Genomic DNA, 22,831 nt, shown 5'->3' on the forward strand with positions numbered 1-22,831 from the left:
CAGAATTCGAACGTGCCACGAAATGTAAGCTACATGTAGCACCGCGCGAGGGAATTATGTTTCATCACTTACATGTAACTGGAATCATGCTAACTCACAGTGAAAATCAACCTCATAAAACTGTTGAGGCTTTCGTTGAATTATTGCATGTTGGCTTTTGTCTCTGAACCTTCGGCTGACATTTGTCTAACGATTTTTCTGATGTTTCGCCAGCTGTAATGTCTTCTCAGCAGCAACGGAGGGTGAACCTTTGACAATGCCAGCCATGGCAAAATGTCAGAAAAATCAATAAGCAAACGTTGGCCGAAACTCCCGATCCAAAATCCAACAGGCAACATGTCGCCTTCATAAAATTATCAGTACGAAATAAGACGTCCTGTCCGCCGCCATAGCGTAGACTGCTGCCATGCGAGGAACCTGAGTTCGATTCTCTGTATTGGAATGGACCTTTTCTTGGTGGGAGCACTGGTACAGGATACACTCGTCCTCTTAATGCCAACTGAGGAACTACTTGACCGAGCACTATCGGCTGGAAAGACTGCAAAACGGCCGTCCACGTCTTGACCACGTGCCCCTACATACGACATCCACATGCCGCAAGGCAAAGGATGACACGCTGGCCGGTAGACATCCCTTGAGCCATCACGGCTTGGACGAGGAGTTCGTTAAATATAGGAAGTCCAACAAAACACGGAATACAATTATATCAGCCAAATATTACAATGTAATACTGAGTTGATTATACGCTAAATGACGATCAGTTTGGCTTTAGAAAAGGTAAAGGCATCAGAGGCAATTCTGACATTGCAGTTAATAATGGAAGCAAGACTAAAGAAAAATAAAGACACGTCCATAGAATTTGTCGACCTGGAAGAAGCTTCGACAGTATAAATTGCTGCAAGATGTTCGGAATTCTGAGAAAAATAGAGTTAAGCTATAGGGAGAGACGGGAAATATACAATATGTACAACAGCCAAGAGGGAATAATAGAAGTGGACGACAAAGAACGAAGCGCTCGGATTAAAAAGGGTGTAAGACAGGGATGTAGCCTTTCGCCCTATTGTTCAGCCTAACGTCGAAGAAATAAAAGGAAGTTTCATGAGTGGGACAAAAATTCAAGGTGAAAGGATATCAATGATACGATTCGCTAATGACATTCCTATCCTGAGTGAAAGTGCATGATACGCTGAATGGAATGAACAATCTAATGAGTACAGAATATGGATTGAGAATAAATCGAAGAAAGATAAAAATAATGAGAAGTAGCAGAAATGAGAACAGTTAGTAACAACATGAGGATTGATAGTCACGAACTAGATGAAGTTAAGGAACTGTGTTACCTAGGCAGCAAAATAACGAATGACGGACGGAGCAAGGAGGGCATCAAAAGCAGACTAGCACTAGCAAAATGGGCATTCCTGGTCAAGAGATGTTAGTGTCGAACTTAGGTCTTAATTTGAGGAAACAATTTCTACGGATGTACGTCAGCAGCATACAACTGTATGGTAGTAAAACATGAACTGCGGGAAAACCGAAGCATTTGAGATGTGGTGCTGCAGGCGAATGTTGAAAATTAGGTGGATTGATAAAGTAAGGAATGAGGAGGTTCTGCGCAGAATCGGAGAAGAAAGGAATGTGTGGAAAACACTCACAAGGAGAAGGGACAGAATGGCAGGACATCTGTAAGGCATGAGGGAATGACTTCCATGTTACTAGAGGGAGCTGTTCAAAAATGGTTCAAATGGCTCTGAGCACTATGGGACTTAACATCTGAGGTCATCAGTCCCCTAGAACTTAGAACTACTTAAACGTAACTAACCTAAGGACATCACACACATCCATTCCCGAGGCAGGATTCGAACATGCGACCGTAGCGGTCGCGCGGTTCCAGACTGAAGCGCCTAGAACCGCTCGGCCACACCGGCCGGCTTCTGCGCAGAATCGGAGAGGAAAGGAACATGTGGAAAACACTGAGAAGGAGTAGGGTCAGAATGACAGAACATCTGTTAAGGCATGACGGAATGACTTCCATGGTACTAGAGTGACTTGGACAAAAACTGTAGCCGAAGACAGAAATTGGAATACATCCTGCAAGTAATCGAGAACGTAGATTGCAAGTGCTAATCTGAGATGAAGAGGTTGGCACAGGAGAGGAATGAGTGGCGGGCCGCATCAAACCAGCCAGAATACTGATGACCTCAAAAAAAAAAAAAAAAAAAAAAAGACAAATGTTGATGGTGTTGAGACAGCAACCAGCCACAGATTTATTTTCAGTTTATTTATTCAAAAGGTACCGTTACCGGTTTCGAATCATTAAGGTTCATCTTCAGACGGTTTTTACGATTTCATTACAACAAGTGGTGAGTTTTTTACAGATTAATTATCCAAAAATATAAATAATACATAATTATAAGCACGCCACACAGATGGTTCCGTACAGATTTGCACTGGATGTGACTTACGTGAACTTCAAACCGACATTTCACGTAAATCACTTCCAGGTCTGCCTTGCCTTGGTGTGTTTTCACCTCATTGTCACTCAATTAACAGTCGACATGAGCAGCTTTGGAAGGGTCGAAATATCCCTGCTGGATCTGTTACTCACGTGACATCCAACGAGTAGTCTACGTTCGAAGTCATTGAGCCTCGCTGACCGACTCGTTCTATCACCGCTGCTCTACTGACAACGCAATACTTTCCGCCTTCGTTTCCATTGATGCTTCTTCACATCGTGACATCTAGCGGTTAGTTCTGAATTATGTAGGATGTTGAGATACTTTTGATCAGAAGGCGTTCTATTAAGTTCTAGGGTTGCTGATATCTTACAAACTTCTCCCAGAGCGTATGCGGACAACAGGTCGACAAGTTCAGGTTTTGCTCTCTCGCCGGAACACCCATTGCTTTCCTGCTGAGCCGGCGCGCCTCTTTCCCAAAGTCGGCGTGCGCTCGTCTGTGTTGCAAAGAGCAGATAGACCTCGTTGGCCTGTTATGCGGGTCCGCAGCGGACCGTCTCGCTCGGCGCTGATTAGACGCCCGGCATAAATAATACGGGCCGCCTGGGGAGCCGTGATAAAAAGGTGGCAAAAAACCTGGCCGCGGTGAAATTCGTGGCGTCTGGCGCGGCGCGGCTGGCTCAAGGAGACGGGCGGCGCGCGGCCGTGCGGGCGTGCCTCATTTGCATAGCAGAGGCCGCCGGCACCGCCGCCCGGCCACGCCCACGCCCGCCGCAGCAGGTTGCGGACCGCGCTCCGGCTGCGCGCCGCCCGCGTTGGCGGCTCTGAACCTCCGACACGCGCGGCCTGAGAACACCCGTCTCGCCACAAACCGCGTTCTGGATAAGGAGACTTCCGCTTTATTTTTACATTTTACATACACAGCTTGTGTCAAAAGGAACCATCCGATTAAAAAAAAAAAAAACATAACTGTTATGTTATTCGAGATACGTGCGTGAACAACGTACTGTTGGAAAGAGAAAACTCTCGCGTTTTACATGGTTCCCGCTAGGTGGCAGCAGTGTGCGCCCACTTCAGTTCTAGTAAAAATGGTGTCTGGGCAACAGAAATCGTTTCGTGTTTTACGTCTTGGGCAGTCAGCTGAAGTTCTACAAAACCACAGCAACGCCATACCTTATGTAAGTAGGCTGTATAGGTATTTTTATTGGTAACGCCACGTAGCGCTCTGTGTGAAAATCACTGGCTGTGCTGTGTGCAGTCTGTGGCTGGTTTGCATTGTTCTTGGCTATTGTTGTGTTGGGCAGTTGGCTGTTAACAGCGCGTAGCGTTGCGCAGTTGGTGGTGAGCCGCCAGCAGTGGTGGATGTGGGGAGAGAAATGGTGGAGTTTTGAGAGCGGATGATCTGGACGTATGTCCATCAGAGACAGTAAATTTGTAAGACTGGATGTCATGAACTGATATATATTATGACTTTTGAACACTGTTAAGGTAAATACATTGTTTGTTCTTTATCAAAATCTTTCATTTTGCTAACTATGCCTATCAGAAGTTAGTGCCTTCAGTAGTTAGAATCTTTTATTTAGCTGGCAGTATTGGCGCTCGCTGTATTGCAGTAGTTCGAGTAACGAAGATTTTTGTGAGAGTGATTCATGAAAGGTATAGGTTATTGTTAGTCAGGGCCATTCTTTTGTAGGGATTATTAAAAGTCAGATTGCGTTGCGCTAAAACTATTGTGTGTCAGTCTAAGCGCAGTCATTTATAATTTTTCTAAGGGGAAGTTTCACTTACTTAAGGAAATGAGGTGTGGGTAACTGTAAGACACCAAGGAAGTAGAATACAGGCTCAGGAAATGAGGTTTCTAAGAACAGTGGAACGATGTGCAAGAGAATAACGTAAAAGAAATGAGGATGTAAGGTTTAAGAATATATAGGGTGAAACAGAACTCCATCGACAAACTTGAGGTGGCAGAATTGACTAAAAAAAAGGTCTAGTAAACACGGCCCGATTAAGAGCTACGTGGACGTAGTTAGAGAAATGAATGCAAGGGGCGTGAGTCGTGCTTGGGTAGCTCAGTTGGAACAGTCGGCTCGCAGCCGTGCTAGCGTGCGGAGCTGCTCCGCGCGCCGTCCGACGCTCCGCTCTCGGCGATGTTTACTTCCGCGTCGCGGTGTTTGTGTCTATCGAGTCCAGTACTAACGTACAGCATGGCGCACTCGTACCGCCGTGCAACGATCAAAGTAACGTTTCTGGCCGAACATCCACGACCCAGAGCTTTCGAAGTCGAACAGTTCATACGTGAGGATCTACGTTTGAACCCCCAGGACGTAATCGGCATACATTTTTCCATCCCTGGAAGTGTTGTCTACATCAAGATGTCGACGGAGGAAATTTGCAATGACATAATTCACCGTCATGCCACCGGACTCAAATTTAAACACTCTGATGGACATATGGGTGCTGTGACAGTCGCCCATGCTGGATTCCGTCTGCCGGCCGAAGTGGCCGTGCGGTTAAAGGCGCTGCAGTCTGGAACCGCAAGACCGCTACGGTCGCAGGTTCGAATCCTGCCTCGGGCATGGATGTTTGTGATGTCCTTAGGTTAGTTAGGTTTAACTAGTTCTAAGTTCTAGGGGACTAATGACGTCAGCAGTTGAGTCCCATAGTGCTCAGAGCCATTTGAACCATTTGGATTCGGTCTCCGGACGTTGCGGGTGTTTGAGCTCCCGTTCGAGGTGCCTGAGGATCTGGTCATTGCCGCTTTTCAACCATATGGCACCGTTTTGGGTCACGCCGCGGAGAAGTGGCAAACATTTACGACCTACCCCGTACTAAATGGCGTCCGGCAAATAAAAATTGAGCTGACGAAGCATGTCCCATTGTACCTGCTGATTGGCGGTGTGAGGGCCATCGTCATGTACGATGGACAGCCACGAACGTGCGCAGGATGTGGCCAGGAGGGACATGTACGCTCCGAATGCTTACACCGCCGTTTAATACAGACGCCGTTACGTGAAGAGACCCAGGCTTCGACGGTCACATCCTTACCCATCACCTACGCCAAGGTTGCTCAGGAGCCGGTCGTACCAATCTCGATTGCGCCAGCAGCATCGTCAACGCCACCCGCCGCAGCACAACGCGCCGACGACACAAGCACGGCGACGCCTCCAGTGCTCGCTTCAGGACCGTCCGGGTTGCAGATCGAAACCGATGTTCCTGTTGGAACCATGGACGTCGACCTCGGTGTCGTGCCGACGTCTGCCTTTGTCCAGACGGGTTCGGCGTCAGACGACGGGCGACCACATTCTGATTCAGAAGGCCACATCAGAAAACAGCGGTCGCCTCGCAAACACAGGAAACGACGACGAACGCCTTCCGATGACGCCCTTTCTCAGACGGCCCCGCGAGATGTCGACCTGATGTCTGACGGTGATCTCCCACATTGAGTCCAGTCACGCGATGCAGCAGCAACAGGCGCCCCTCCTGTGACGCCTCCTCTCCCGGTTCGGGACGTGTCCTCGCCGTTGCCACTCAAGTTGCGGAATCCACAACGCCCGTTCCGGAAGTACGTGACCGTCACATGTCCACGTCGTCAGCTTCCTGGGCCGATGACGTTGAAGAAGAAGTGGAACAGACTGCCAGCGTGTCTGCACAGGAGTCCACCACGGCGACACTGGGGCTGGCGCCCCGCCAGTAATTATCACCACTGCGGCACCACCGGCGGGTCTCCACCTGCCGGCTACTTCTACCGCACGTTCTGCAAATACTGTGGATGGCCGTACACAGCAATATCGTATCGCCACGATGAATCTTGCCACCATTCGTGCCCCCCATAAACTGGCCATGTTCAGAGACTCTATTTACTCTGCGGATGTGGATATCGCACTCTTACAAGAGGTGTTTGTAGCTGACTTCCTAGTTCCCACCGGATACAACGCCCATGTTTCCCCCGCATCCGACACCGGTAGCGGCGTCGCCATCCTGCTACGCGACGGACTCCCTGCAGAGGACGTCGTCTACCTCCCCAGGGCGCGAGGCATGGCCCTCACACTGTTCGGCGTGCGTATTATTAATATCTACGCTCCGTCCGGCACTGGCCGCCGTCATGACCGACAAACTTTTTTTGCCGAAAGCGTCACATCCCTCTTCGCCGGTCCGCAGGACGATTTGATACTCGGTGGCGATTTTAACTCGACACAAGAGCCCGCGGACCAACTCCCGCGACATTCCCCTTGTGCATCTCTCTCAGTGGTCATCGATCGTCTACGACTTGTTGACACATGGAAGAAGCTCCACGGAATTCAACCGGGCTATACATTCTACACCTCTCACTCGTCAAGCCGCATAGATCGCATCTACGTTACCCGCTCCCTTGCTGATGGCACACGTCATGCGGAAGTCTGGCCCTTGGCCTTTTCAGACCATGATGCGTACCTCTGTGACGTCACTCTCGCCCGACAGCAAGTGTGGCATAGTCGTGGTCTGTGGAAACTCAATGTCGCTCACCTGACCTCCTCAGACTGTAGCCGTATGGTCGAAGAAGCGTGGGCACGCTGCCACCATCGTCGAGAAGCCTATGACTCCACCTTATCATGGTGGCTCTCCTGTGCAAAGCCGACCCTCAGAAAGACTCTGATGAGTTATGGGAAGGAATTAAAGGCGAGGCAAACTAATACCCTGCACTTCTACTACGCCATACTACGTGACTGTACGACGATGCCTTTCTCGCCAGCCCGGCAGTCGATGGTCCATCGCACGAAGGCGCAGATCTCCTTGATCATGCGGCGTCACTTGGAAGGCACTGTAGTCCGTTCTCGAGCTTCTAATCGAATCCCTCAAGAACGTCCGTCGATGTACCACCTCCTTCAGGAAAGACAACGACGACGACGAGCTCTGATCCAAGTCCTCACTGATGTGGAAGGGCGCCGGCACGACACCCACCAAAGCATCGGTCGTGCTCTCCATGCTCATTTTGCCGGGCTATACGCAGCCGTACCGCATTCTGCAGCACTGATCACAGAAGTCGCTCAGCTTACTACGAACACTCTTCCGGAGGATGCAGTGCATGACCTCCAAGACGACGTAACCACAGATGAAGTGGTAGATGCTATCAAGGCGGGTTCCGATAACAGATCTCCTGGACCCGACGGTATACCCATCGAATTTTATAAAAATTTCCATTATTTGTTGGCTTCAACATGGACGACAATCGCAGAAGAGCTGATGTCACCGATGACAGTGGTCCCGAGTGCCTTTCTCGAAGGCATTATTATCCCCGTACATAAACCGCGCGGGTTATCGAGGATCCAGGACTATCGACCAATTACTTTGCTCAACAGCGACATGAAAATATTCACACGGCTATTGGCATCGCGACTCAAGAAGGTCGCACGCTACGTCATATCCTGCGACCAGGCTTCCCTAGGAGGCGACAACAACATCCGTACGGCCCTTTGCCGTTACAGAGACATGATAGCATTAGCGCATTATCAGCGTCTCCCTGGCGTCTTGGCTTCACTGGACTTTAGCCAGGCTTTCGACCGTGTTGACCACTTCTATTTACGGACAGTTCTTCAGCATATGGGTTTTCCTGGCGGTATTGTAACGGTGATTATGCGCCTGTTGAGTAATGCAACCTCTCAAATCATGTACAATGGTCGTCTTACACCGTCCCTGGTCATCGCACGATCTGTTCGTCAAGGACGCCCTCTTTCCACGATTTTGTATGCTTTCGCCTTGGAACCCCTGCTCCAGGGCATGCGCCAACGTTTGGAAGGCATGGCTGTGCAAGGCCACCGTTTTTGTTGTACAGCCTACGCAGACGACATAGTACTATATCTGCGCAGTGAAGATGAAGTACGAGCAGCACTGACATGGGTGGCGACTTACGGCGAAGCGTCGGGGAGCTGCCTCAACGTGTCAAAATCCAAGGTCCTGCTCATTGGTGAGGGCTTGCCGGAGAGATGCGCTGCCCCCCTTAGTGTCGCCGCCACCATACGGTGTCTTGGACTTGATTTCACGGCAGACCTGCGCCGCTCAGCGACTATCAATGGTAGACGCTTGCTACAGACAATCAGAGCAAATCTCGCAGATCACCGGCTATGAGCTCTCGACGTTATCCAACGCGCGCAATACGTGAACATGTATCATGCTTCCCGTATACCACACGTGGCTCAAGTACTACCAGTCCCAAATCTCCTGGCGCAACGACTGTTGATGGCTTTCGGCTCCTTCGTCAGCTCGGGGATGTTATTCAGGGTGCAGTACGAATCCCTTGCACTGCCACGAGATCGTGGCGGGGTGGGACTCATCCACGTGCCGACTCGTGTCAAGGCACTATACGTCAGCTCCCAACTAAAACTTTGGCATCGTTGCCCGCAGAGCCTTACTAGCCTCCTGCTTCACAACTTTGCACCGGCCTCCTTGTCCGCCCCAGTACTGGTATCGACAATTCCAACCCCCTTTTATTACATCCAACGATTTTTCCTGGAGTTCAGTTATATCTACCGGTCCTTACCACTTACACGTTTGTACCTCACGAAAACAGTCTCCGAATTGTTACAACAGTGCCGCCAGTCGATTCTGACGAGCACCGCCTCAGCTGTGGAGAGGCGGAACCGGTTTGGCACCTAGTGCGGCAGATGCTGGCTTATCTCTTGCGAGTAAGGTCTGAGCATATATCTGCACGCACGTTATTGTTTCCGGATGAGACATTTTACCCCAAGACTCGAACCAACTCTGTCACCTGGATACGTGGACATGCAGTCCATTACCTCTGTCGTGACGGACACAAGAATTTCCTTGACTTCTGGCTCTATTTGCAAGAAAGACATCATGCTATTTCCGGGCATACCAGATATCGACAGTGCTTCGCAAACTACCTATGGAGTGCCTTTCACAGCCCGCCGTGCAGCTGAAATGTTCCAGGCAGTGGCAGTTGAGGCCAGAACGAACTGCAAACGAGCATATATTGAACAATCTTTATCAGTGGGCGCAGTCGCTGGGAAGCCTCACTACGACGTGGTAGCTTTCTTTTCATGTTATTTATGTCTCATATCTTCGATGGCGTCTTCATTCTGTTTTAGTTTTCCAGGCTTGATTAGCTATGACTGTTTGCACATTGATATCTATATAAATAAAAAAAGATTAAAAAAATGTGGGTAGGAGACCTGCGTTCGAATCCAAATAAATACACAAGAACAAAATAAGAACAAAATGAACAACAAATAAAATATAATAAAGTATTATACCCTTTCCTTTCTCCTTTTATTTTATTTTTTTATACAAAGTTCAGAGGCATATTTAATTTAAAAAAAAAGTACTCGGACAGTACACGGACAGGCCTAGCAGAGAACGCTACGACAGCAGTTATTAGTAATCCACAAACTGCGTGTCAAGTTTGCAAGAAAATTGTATATAGCAAAGGACTTGGATTTATATTGCATATCGCCCATCGCTTGTGACTCCATTGCTATATCAAAGTTAAGTATTAAAAAAAAAAGAAAAAAAAGTGGTTCTAGGCGCTACAGTCTGGAACCGTGCGAGCGCTACGGTCGCAGGTTCGAATCCTGCATCTGGCATGCATGTGTGTAATGTCCTTAGCTTAGTTAGGTTTAAGTAGTTCTAAGTTCTATGAGGCTGATGATCTCAGAAGTTAAGTCCCATTGTGCTCAGAGCCATTTGAACCATTTTGATATTTAAAAGTTTTATAAGTTTTTCTCTTAAATAAAACATGTTTGTAAATCTAGGAAATCCTCATTAATATTTTGTGTATACTGCTTTGGAATATTTTATGCATAAATTATTTCGATATTGTATTTTAAATCCGTTAATACGTGTAGAGAGCACTATTTAAGGCTGCAGGCGTTTTACAGCAATCAAATATCTTTTAAAATTTTAGTGCAAAGCGATAGGATTGAAGTGTGGCTTTACTATACGACAGTGGACTGATAGTTCCGTTAAGACTAGTTACTCTGTAACTACGAGATATGGTACGGTCGTAATCCGATGCGGGTCGCGCATACTTACTTCAGAAGCTCACGCTCAGATGAGGGAAGACGCGGGATTTTGAGGTCACCCGTTTCTTGGTATGGCAGCTGCTACGTTCAGGAGTGGAACAGCGACGGGTCAAACTGAGATTTTTCATGTCTCTGTCGTCGAAGATACTACAGAATGACTCGGATGTTAAGCGAAAGGTGTAGATAATTGTGATGATACGGAAAAGGAGACTCTGGATTGGCTCACTGGTCTACTTTTTACTCAAAATCAGCACAGACACTGGTTTTATAAGAACATAGACGAGGCTTACTTGCTTCTACAATCAGTTACCAGAACAATGGCCACCTTGGCATATAATATGATTAAGATTCGGATATACACTGTAATGTATGGTGCTACAAACCACAAATCATGGAAGTGACAGATTGCATCGTTCTTATCGAGCCCTTTAGGCTCAAGTACTCGTCACATTGTAGATGACATACAGACATAGAAACATGTAGAGAAATGGACAATGGAAACCAATAAGCGTACCACAGAGGTACGTACAGGCAAGCTTTGCAAGCCCTTCTTATGCACAAATTTAACTGATTGTACTGCTCAATCACATAATACCTGCTGTAGGCTGTCAGCGGAGGGTGGAACTCATCTGATCACTGGACCCTTGAACACTCCAACTTTGGCAGATTCTGCCTTGCTTGGCGTTGAGGGCCTGTGTAAAGGGTTTTCGGAAATTCTCGTGACAAACTTCTTGTACTTGTCTTGTGGAGTGACTATATAGTATTTTGAATAGGAACCCATGTCCGGAAACCTACCGTTTTCGTTCTATGACGGATTCAGTTTAGATGTTTACCTCATCCATTTCTGTTTGAGGCACTGAATTAGGCGTAGCACAGTACAATTAGGCAACAATTTCAAAGGAAAGATAACGAAACTTCCATTTTTATCAGTACAGTTGCATTACAACAGCGGTTCTATGGGACCAAACTGCTGATGTCGTTCCCTACTTAATCTAACTTAAACTAACTTACACTAAGGACAACACACACACACCCATGCCCAAGGGAGGACGGAGGACTCGAACTTCCGACGGCGGGAGCCGCACGAACTGTGGCAAGGCGCCTAAGACCGCACGGCTACCCCGAGCGGCGTGGCTGACTGTGGCGACCACCAACGTTGTTACACACACTGTACGTACGAAGTATGTTCTGGTGCACACTCTCCATCCCACCTCTGTATAGAGAGGTGACATCAGGTGACCTTCTGAGGTAGTACACCTCGACCTGTCTTCCACCTACTGCATACTAGAACAAGCAACTCTGGGATTTTTCTCCTTTCCTCAGCAAATGTGGACGTGTTACGTATCTGAATGGAACCGTCGTACATCGGACGTGCGTTCCTATTCACAATGGTATGTACTCGCTTCTCTCTACAAGTCCTAGAGCTCAGTAAGGGAAATTTCCGAACACCCTGTGTGGCGGCTTATAGACGATATGTGAGTGCGTCGCTTTCTACTTGCGATTCGCAAACAATGTGCGTGAAATCATTGCTTATGACCGACCTGTTACTGGACTGACGAAAGCGGCTTGTTGCACTGTTCAGATGGCTCTAAGCACTATGTGACTTAACATCTGAGGTCATCAGTCCCCTAAACGTAGAACCACTTAAACCTAACTAACCTAAGGACATCACAAACATCCATGCCCGAGGCAGGATTCGAACCTGCGACCGTAGCAGCAGCGCGGTTCTGGACTGAAGCGCCTAGAACCGCTCGGCCACAACGGCCGGGTGTTGCACTGTCCTCCTCTACCTAAGTCACAAGACTTAGACAACTATTATTCATTTTTTTTTTGTTTTTTTTTGTTTTCTGGCAACATGGTTCGGTCACTGCAGTATGTTATACAACTTCTGTATGGTAATTAGACAGATTTTTGAGCTTTGTAATATTGTAAACACAGTGTTGTAACACAATTGCAATATTTTTTAACGGTTCTCAAGAGATGTGACATTGCCCGAAACCGGTCATTTTCAAATGAGAACAGTGAACAACAGAAAGAAAATAAAGCTCATTTTGGCGAAACAAATAATACGCAAGGGGTTCGTCACAGATATTTGCGTGTATATTCGAAAGATACCTACGATAAGATCACAAGGTTGGCAACTGAGAGCGGCAGTAGAATGTAATGCGCCACGCGTGTTAGCACATTTCGTTTGTTCATGATGGGAACTGGGGCCAAGTGTAAAATCGTCGAAACGAATACGGAAGCGAAACCGGCCCTGCACCCCGCAGTGGTGAAACCTACAATTAGACTTGAGTACGTGGCTAACTGCCAAACATTTTCACGGCCCATCCGCGAGTTACGGCGGACAGTTTCACGCGTAATTCCTGACAGCGCGGGACGCGCCGCCCCGGCCAGTCCGCTCACCGCCGCCCCCTTTGTTCGCCGGCGGCGGGCCGCGCGACGCCCTCTCCGCCCCCGCCGTTATTTATGGCGGCGGGGGCCAGAGGGGAGGCGCCCTAATGCGGCGGCCTGCCATCTGTCAGCCCGCGCCGCCGCCGCGGGACACGGACGTCTCCGCCCCCGCTCCGGCCGCTGCCGCCGCCCCCGCCGTCTCCCCACCCCCGCCAGCTGCCGCCGCAGTTGCCCCGGCCCGCAGCGGTAACAAGACGGTTTACACTCACCCCAGTCGCCGCCTTCTGCGTCTTGCGCGGCACTGCTGATTTATTATAAGAAAACGACAGCGTTTTCCTACAACTTCCCTCGTGTTTCGCTAAATTCGAGTCGCTTTCCAGTCAGATTTCTCTAATCGAGTTTTTCTCTCCTTGCTCGCCTCCCCTTACTTTTAAGTTCTATTAGACACAAAACGAAACTACGTCAGTTGAAAAATTGTGTGTTCCACTGGGCTCTGTTTCGGCACCTCTTTTGTTTATGCAAAAGACCATCGAGCTGGTTCTAAGAAACATTTAAGACATCCAAGGCTTCGTCTTTAAGTGTTATTTAATTGTGGGTGGGACATTCATCAGCACACGTGACTGGTACTGTCATTATTCATTATGGCAGCGAGTCGTGTTGGATAAACAATAATGGGGGGGGGGGGGTCAGGGATTTTCTCTGCCTCGTGATGACTGGGTGTTGTGTGATGTCCTTAGGTTAGTTAGGTTTAAGTAGTTCTAAGTTCAAGGGGACTGATGACCATAGATGTTAAGTCCCATAGTGCTCAGAGCCAGAGCCAATAATGTAGCAAGTATCACATGAAATAGGTATCCTTATTAGAATCGTAGTATCTTAGCTCTAGTGTCTCACAGATAATCCACCATGAACTGTGTAGTGGCTTCCAGAGTATACCGGACGTAGACAACAAATTAACGAAGTACATACGGTGTGATACAGCTGCCCCTGCCGCTGTCGATTTATGCAACTCGCAATGTTTTATGTGACCACGCATGAGATTTTCATGTCCTCCCGCTCGCTACTTACAAATTATGCGTCCAACAGAAAAAAATTAACAGGATATTTCTTTTTTTTATAATCTTTAATGTGGATACGTTACCACAGGAGGCGACAGTTTTCGAGTTATTCAAGAAAAAACGTACAAAATTGACCTTCAAATGCACCTCCACCCACAAACTCATCCCTCGGCAACCAGAATTTTTAGTAAGTTGTTCGTGGCGCTCCATCCTACAAAAATTTCCGACTACATGAGCTAGTCCCGATATTCGACCTTTTTGGTCTCCACTGACCGTCCTTATTATGTCACCGGCTTAGTCGAGTACTTACTATTGGTAAAATTGACGTTTGTGTAAGTTTTACCTAATAATTTTGTTAATTTTAAAAGCATAAAATGAACAATTACGTCGCTGTATTCGTCAGGCCTTCTGGCTACGAAACTGCTGTGCTTGTAAGTTTTAAGTTTGGATCGAATTGTCAACGTAATTAGTTTTAGCGTAACGTTTACAGCAGTGGTTTTTCTTTCGTGACCCTCACGTACATGTTTAAATTAATAATGCTAACGAAATAGCCGACTATGCTAGTGGCGTTGCAGCCGAATCAGCAGAGACCAAAAACAGCCGAATATCGGGAATAATTCGTGTAGTCGGAAATTTTTGTATAATGGTAGGAGGGAGAGCTGCAAACAACATACTAGAAATCCTGACTGGTGAGGGATGAGTCTGGAGGTGGAGGTGCGTTTGAAGGTCACTTTTGTACGTTTTTCTTGAACAACTCGAAAGCAATGGCCTTCAGCGAAAATGTGTACCAGTAGAAAATTTAACATCAAAATTCCAACAGCAAAAGATCCTGTCCATTTTTTTCTGTAGGACAAATAGTTTGTGCGTAGTGAGCGACAGAGTATGAAAATCTCGCGCGTGCTCAGATAAAACATCGCGGATTGTGTAAAACGGCAGCGTTAGTTGCAGCCAAATCGTGTTGTGATAATGAGCTATGTGCATTCTTGATACAGAGCTATCGATACATGGGAAGACAGTTCATAGGTAAAATGACAGCCAACGGGCTTGGCGCAGTGATAACACCGGTTGCCGTCAGATCACCGAAGATAAGCGGTGTCGATCAGTTGATTGGGCGACCGTCCGGGTGTGCCTAGCGCTGTAGGCAAGCGGGGTGCGCTCACTTGTAAGGCCAATTGAGCAGTTACTTGATTAAGAACTCACGAAACCGCACAACGGCCGGGAGAGCGGTGTGTTGACCACATGCCTTTCCCAATCCGCGTCCAGTGATGCCTATCAGTTGAGGATGACACGGCGAATGGTCGGTGCTGTTGAACCTTCCGAACCCTCTTCAGACAGAGTTTTAGTTTTTACAACTAAAATAATCACATTATAAAGACGTAGCTGCTACCCTCTAAACAAAACACGTTGGTGACAAAATCAAAGAAAAGTAGTTGTTGTGAAACGAGCGAACTTTGTAAACACTGTAGGTCTGCATCTACTAGGTTTGGCTGTGAGTTTCACCAACTTCGACATGGTCGCGTATACAAACAGTGATCCAATACTGTCAAATGTTTTTTATTTTTCAGTCTTTGATCACAATATCAATTCTTTAGATGACGACCGGTTTCAGTCCGTAATGACCAACCTCAGATCTTTTTTACACCATGTCCTAAAGTGATAAGGCGATACCTTTATGGCCTGAAACCGGTTATCATCTAAAGAATCGATATTGTGATCAAAGACTGAAAACTAAAAAAAAAAACATTTGGCTGTGAGTGCTAAACTTTTGCTTCTTTGTGAGCTTCACGCGAGGCTAGTCCGATAGCGACATATGGCTACTTGAATGAAATTTTCACTCTGCAGCGGAGTGAGCGCTGATATGAAACTTCCTGGTAGATTAAAACTGTGTGCCGGAGCGAGAATCGAACTCGGACCTTTGCATCTTGCGGGAAAGAGCTGTGAGGACGGGTCTGAGTCGTCCTTGGGTAGATCAGATGGTAGAGCACTTGCCCGCAAAAGGCAAAGGTCCCGAGTTCGAGTATCGGTCCAGCACACAGTTTTAATCTGCCAGGAAGTTTCATATCAGCGCACACTCCTCTGCAGAGTGAAAATCTCATTCTGGAAACATCCCCAGGCTGTGGCAAGCCATGTCTCCCCAATATCATTTCTTCCAGGAGTGCTAGTTCTGCAAGATTCGCAGGAGAGCTTCTGTGAAGTTTGGAAGGTAGGAGACATACTGGTGCAGGTGAAGATGTTAGGACAAGTCGTGAGTCGCGCTTGGGTATCTCTGATGGTAGAGAACTTGCCCGCGGAAGGCAAAGTTCCCGAGTTCGAGTCTCGGTCCGGCACACAGTTTCAATCTGCCAGGAAGTTTGATGTGGCTACCAGGTGTACCCGTATGAAATGAGCGTTAAGATACAAATGTGTCGATAGGGAACATTTGTTGTGAACGAGCCTTGATTTTCTTTTGTTTAGTTGGTATTACATCTGATAGAGATATTTAGTATACATCAAGTCATGCAACAAACAGCATCATATGTTTTCATCGTCTTAACAATGTCGAATTTTGCACCAGAAAGTGATGATTTGCGGCAAGCATTAATTTTTTTGTTTTCATTTGAAAAAAAGTGCTGCAGAGTCGCATCGAATGCTTGTCGAGGCATATGGTGATCATGCTCTATCAGAAGCAACATGCAAAAGATGGTTTCAACGGTTCAGAAATAATGATTTTGGTGTAAGAAGTGAAGAACGTGGAAGACCACCAAAAAAGTTCGAAGACGCCGAATTGCAAGCAATATTGGATGAAGATGATACTTTGAGTCAGAAGCAAATGGCAGCAATGCTAAATGTTGCACAACAAACAATTTCTGACAATTTGAAAGCTATGGGAAAGATCCAAAAGTGTGGAAAATGGGTGCCACATGAATTGAATGAAAGACAGATGGAAAACCGAAAAACCATTTATCAAATTTTGCTTCAAAGACATGAAAGAAAATCAGTTTAGCACCGATCTGTTACTGGCGATGAAAAATGGATTTATTTTAAGAATCCTAAACGGGAAAAATGATGGGTTAATCCGGGACAACCATCAACATCGACTGCAAGACCAGATCGATTCGGCAAGAAGACAATGCTCTGTGTTTGGTAGAATAAGAAAGGTGTGGTGTATCATGAGCTTCTAAAACCCGGTGAAACTGTGAATACTAATCGCTACAGACAACAATGATCAATTTGAACTATGCATTGATCGAAAAAAGACCAGAATGGGCCATAAGACACGGCAAAGTAATTTTTTTACACGACAATGCACCTGCACACCAAGCAAAACCGGTTCAGGATACAATCAAAACACTTGGCTGGGAGCTGCTACCCCACCCGCCGTGTTCACCAGACTTTGCCACTTCCAGCTACCATTTGTTTTCATCAATGGGACACGCATTGGCTGAGGAACACTTCGATTCCTACGAAGAAGTCGAAAATTGGGTGTCTGATTGGTTTGCTTCAAAAGACGAACATTTCTATTGGCGTGGTGTCCAAAACTTGCCAGAAAGGTGTTCAAAATGTATAGAAAGCAATGGTCAGTACTTTGAATAAAATGTTTTTACTTTTCAATTCAAAATTAGTGTTTCATTTTCACAAAAAAACGCTCGTCTCATACCGGTACACCTGGTACTTCTTCGGCTACAGCTTTCTCAGACATTCTTATAAGCATTATTGATCAAACCTTGGCCAGGCACGAGCCTGGATTGCCCAGTCGGTAAAAACATAGCCCTGCAACGACAAGGTTCTGGTTTCGAATTCTGGTCCGCGACACAGTTTTCTTCTCTCAGGAAGTTTCAAAACTTGCACACCATCCGCAAGAGAAATAAGAAGGGATCTACGTACCTATTGCAACAAGCTACGCCTTACAGGTAGAATAAAAGGAAGGAAAAGACCCGGCGAAAGCTGGGCATGCAGCGGTTGGCAGGCCTGTCGCGGTGCGCGGCTGCCCAGGAAGCGGCGCCACGGACGGAGGCGCGCCGGCCGCCGCTTTTTATGGCGCGAGCCTTATCGGGAAACGGCTTCATTACGGCCAGATGGCCGCGTGGGCGGCGGCCGGGCCGGGGTCTGCGGGACCGGCGCCAGGGCGGCCAACTACGCGCCGGCAGCGGTCGACCCATGCGTCCCAGTGAGACAGGGTGCTCCGCCTGCGATAAGTCCCAGATCACTGGGCACTTCACGATTGCAAGTGATTTAACCACGCCATTATTAACATCGTATCTCCAGACCCCCCAATGTCAGATAACCTAAGATTTTATTTGATTAATATTGCCAAAAGTTGCCATTTGTTTATGATTTTGTTGTTCAAAAATGGTTCAAATGGCTCTGAGCACTATGGGACTTACCATCTGAGATCATCAGTTCCCTAGAACATAGTACTACTTAAACCTAACTAACCTAAGGACATCACACACATCCATGCCCGAGACAGGATTCGAACCTGCGACCGTAGCGGGCGCGCGGATCCAGACTGAAGCGCCTAGAACCGCTCGGCCACACCGGCCGGCGATTTTGTTGTGAGACCATCAATGTTGCCACAGGTTGTCACTTGTTTAATGATCATTTTACTGGAATTAATCAAAGTAATTGTAATTCGTGTCTCATTAAATAATCGTAAGTTTCCCCGTTCATTATTTTAGAGGATACCCCAGTATGTTTAATGGACGTCTTCCTGTTCACTGACCTGGGCGTCAACCTCGAGCATAATTTATTATACTTTGAGTACTAAAGCTCCTGCATGATGAAGTATTGAATAGAATTGGGGAGAAGAGGAGTATGTGTCACAACTTGACAAAAAGGAGGGACCGGTTAGTAGGACATGTTCTGAGGCATCAAGGGATCACAAATTTAGCATTGAAGGGCAGCGTGGAGGGTAAAAATCGTAGAGGGAGACCAAGAGATGAATACACTAAGCAGATTCAGAAGGATGTGGGTTGCAGTAAGCACTGGGAGATGAAGAAGCTTGCACAGGATAGGGTAGCATGGAGAGCTGCATCAAACCAGTCTCAGGACTGAAGACCACAACAACAACTAAAACTCCTGTAACGCTCCCCGAAGTTACTTTCATTTCTGAATACTTCTCGGCGCCAACGATGACACTGTATCGCAGAGACACGGATTTAGTCGTGAATTGGAGCGGACTGGTAGTACACTGAAAGTATCTCCTTATAACAAAAGTTATTAATTGTCAGTACCCCAACAATCTTTTTTATACATTCACTGAACAGTCAACACCGTGCCCTATCGTTTCATTTATTTCGCTAAGGGCAAGTGTTAGTCTCTTCCTTTATTTAAGATCCGACAATCATTAGTTAATCAGATCCATCTTAAAGTGAAATATTGCTTTTCTGTTCTTCTAACATTTACTTACAAGGGCTTATGCAAAGGCAATACCCAAAAAATTTAAACAATATTAAAACAATTTTCTATTTTAACCCCCGTTGAAAAAAGTTGCATTTCAATCCCTTAAGTTAAAATTTAAAAAAACTCGGACAACACCAGAAGACAGTTCTTTTACATCAGGGGATACTTAATATTAAATTTCCAGTTAAATCAGTCTCCCAATAGCATTTACGAGAGCACTCGATAACAAATAATTTAATCAAAGCTCACGCAGAAAATAATCAGCTTAAGCTCTCACGCGATCATTTACTGCTAGTTAACCAAAGGAAAAACAATTTATAAAATTCGGTTTACCAAGAACAGTTGCCAATATATTAACCTGAGAGCTATTCACTACTTCTGGCATTACTACACTCTGCCAGTACAAATAGTCCTCAAACAAGAAAAATTCCTGTGTACTATATAACCATACACAGTGAGGTGTTACATTTACAGAAAAGACAACCTTTTGTCAAACTACCATGTACAGACCATTCTTACTTAAAATAACATAACGTCTACCCACTCCTTGGACTGGTCGTGTCTGTGTACTACCCGTAGCACACTTCTCTGGTCTGACTACCAGAAAAACAGGCCCTTCCCGACCAAGCCAGCAGGTTACAGGCCCAAATGGCTCTGAGCACTATGGGACTTAACTTCTGAGGTCATCAGTCCCCTAGAACTTAGAACTACTTAAACCTAAGTAATCTAAGGACATCACACACATTCATGCCGAGGCAGGATTCGAACCTGCGACCGCAGCGGTCGCGCGGTTCCAGACTGTAGTGCCTAGGACCGCTCGGCCACTCTCGCCGGCGAGGAGGTTACAGACTGTGCCGTATTTCCACGGCGCTGTCCATATTTCTCCCCCTCTTGAAAGATCAGCTTCGCAACACAGTTCTACGAGGATCTAGACCAAGATCATTTCACTGGGTGAAAGCGAAACCAGTCCCCTCGTTTTGAGTGACCAAAAGTTTCAAAAGTTCCAAAAGCGACATACGATCATTCTACATAAGATGGTTACCATTGCGTGCCGTCTTCTTCCCCCGAACTAACGAAAGTCTGAGCATGTGCGTTCCTTCACTTACGCACGCTCTTTGCTCCCAGCAGCCTCGTCAAAGCCATCCACTCGCTAGCCGTTACGCTCGCAAACTCTAACCGTGCGTGCCGGCCGCGGTGGCCGAGCGGTTCTAGGCGCTACAGTCCGGTACCGCGCGACCGCTGCGGTCGCAGTTTGGATTCCTTCCTGGGCATGGATGTGTGTGATGTCCTTAGGTTAGTTAGGTTTAAGTAGTTCTAAGTTCTAGGGGACTGATGACCACAGAAGTCCCATAGTGCTCAGAGCAATTTTTTTTCCAGCCGTGCGTGCAGAGCCACTTGCCGTCATTGCCCGCTCGCCCTCTCTCTCCCGCTGCCTCGTACGCCTCATCAGTAACACCAAAGACATTCTATGAAGAGAAATAAGTCAATCGATCCCAGCAGAAATCTCCAACCATCTAATATGCTTCAGACATGCTGGACACAGTTCAATCCAAAAAGCTGATCTGCTGTTCCGGACGCTCGAAATTTGTTCATTAAGCAACAGAGAACGACTGTATACTGAGAGAAAAGTTCTACGATTCCCCCCCCCCCCCCCCCCCCGCCTTCAAGAGAGTCTCTTATTCTATGCCGGTACTCGTAACGCAGCCATGTGCTGGGCTAACGAGCAGCGCAGGTAGTAGAAACGCGCGCTTTCGCCAGCAGCATCTAGGATCGGCCGTGGACCGCATTAGGGAATTATTCGGGATTCCTGCCAGCGTACGGCGGCACCCAGACGCCGGGCTAACGCGGTTACGGAATCAGAGCGGCGGCCGGCCCGCTGGAATCACGTTTGCCGCCCCCGAATAAAGCGGCCGCCGTGGCCCGTTAGCCGCCTCCGCCCCCGCGCCCTCCGCCCCCGCCGCCCGCAGTCCCGTTAATTACGGCGGTCGTAATTCTTGCCGCGGGCCGGGCACGGCGCTGCCGCCGCATGGCCGCATCCGGCCGGTGTCCCGACCCGCGCTCCACCTGCCGTCCAGCCGGCAAGTTTCTAGGATCTGCGATAGCCATAGCAGGAAGATCTGCGTCTCAGAATGGTCAAGCGAAATAAACAGTCTGTACAAATTTGTGAAATGACAGACTCAGAAGATACAAGGTATCCGCATAAAAACTCCTTGATTCCAAATCAATAAAAAAAGAAAAAAGATGAGACATACGAGACATGTTCAGAAAGTAAGTGTACTGTGACCACAACGGCCTACTTCTTTTTAGTGAAGGTTGGCAACACTGAGTGGTGGAGCCTCCCCTCCCCCCCTCCGTTACACCTCTTGCAATATGCCGATGACACCGCATTCCTCGCCCTCGCTCCTACCCTCCAACGGTCCCAACGCCTTCTCCAGAATCACCTTGACCTTTTTGCCGCTTGGTGTAACCAGTGGCTCCTGAAAATCAATCCTTCCAAGACCCAGCAATCATCGTAGGTCGTACCACTCGCTCCTTCCGGCTCCTGGATTTCTCCCTTACCGTCTGCGCCCGTCCTGTCCGCCTCACCCCCACCCTCACCTACCTTGGCCTCACCATAGACCATCACCCCACCTGGATCCCTCCTCCGTCCAATCCAAAGCCCACAACCGCCTCCAACTCCTCAAACTCCTCTCTGGCCGGACATGGTGGTTGCACCCCTCTACCATCCTCCACACCTACAAATCCTTAATCCGTCCCATCCTCTGTTATGCCAGTCCCGCCTGGGTATCTGCCCCCTCCCCAAATTCTATAAGTCCCTCCAGATCCTTGAGCGTCATGCGCTCCCCCTCGCCTTCCGTATACGCCTCCCGTCCCCCACGCGGATCCTCTATGACCTCATTCCTTTCCCCCATCTGCTCCTGTTCCTCAAACATATCTGCATACTCTACACCTCCCGCCGCCTTGATCCCCATCACCTGTTGGTTGCTCCTCTCCTCTCCCGTCCCTGCCCCCTGTCACGCCTTCACTGTTGTGTCCCCCCTACCCTCCATCTCTACACCCTTCATCTCCTTTCCCAAGGTGGCTTCCATCTACTCCCCCTCCTGGATGATGCCCTCTCTCCCTCCATCTATCCCTCCTACCAGCTCCGATCCCCATCTCCTCCTTTCCTCCGTCCTTTCCCTGGGCTCCCTCTTTCCCTCCCCTTCCATCCTGTTTTCTCCCCACCAAACCTCTCCCTACCTCCCTTCTCCGCCCCCCCCCACGAGTCCTTCTGTATTCCCCTCCTCTGCCTTCCCCACTCCCTGTTGCGTCTGCCCAGCACCCCCCACCCCTCTTATGGGTCCTCATCCTCCATCGGCTCCTTTCCCGCCTCCCCCCCCCTTCGATTTTCCTCTCCTTCCCCCCTTTTTTTATTTTCCCACCATCTGTCCAGTTTTCCCCCCCACCTGCTCTCGGCTGTGGTATGTCACATTTGCCAACTTTTTAGTGCAGTGTTCCAGTGAATGTTCAGTGTTGTTCGTCTTTCTCGTGC

This window comes from Schistocerca nitens, chromosome 7 (assembly GCF_023898315.1).
Source record: "Schistocerca nitens isolate TAMUIC-IGC-003100 chromosome 7, iqSchNite1.1, whole genome shotgun sequence".
NCBI classification, from domain to species: Eukaryota; Metazoa; Arthropoda; class Insecta; order Orthoptera; family Acrididae; genus Schistocerca; species Schistocerca nitens.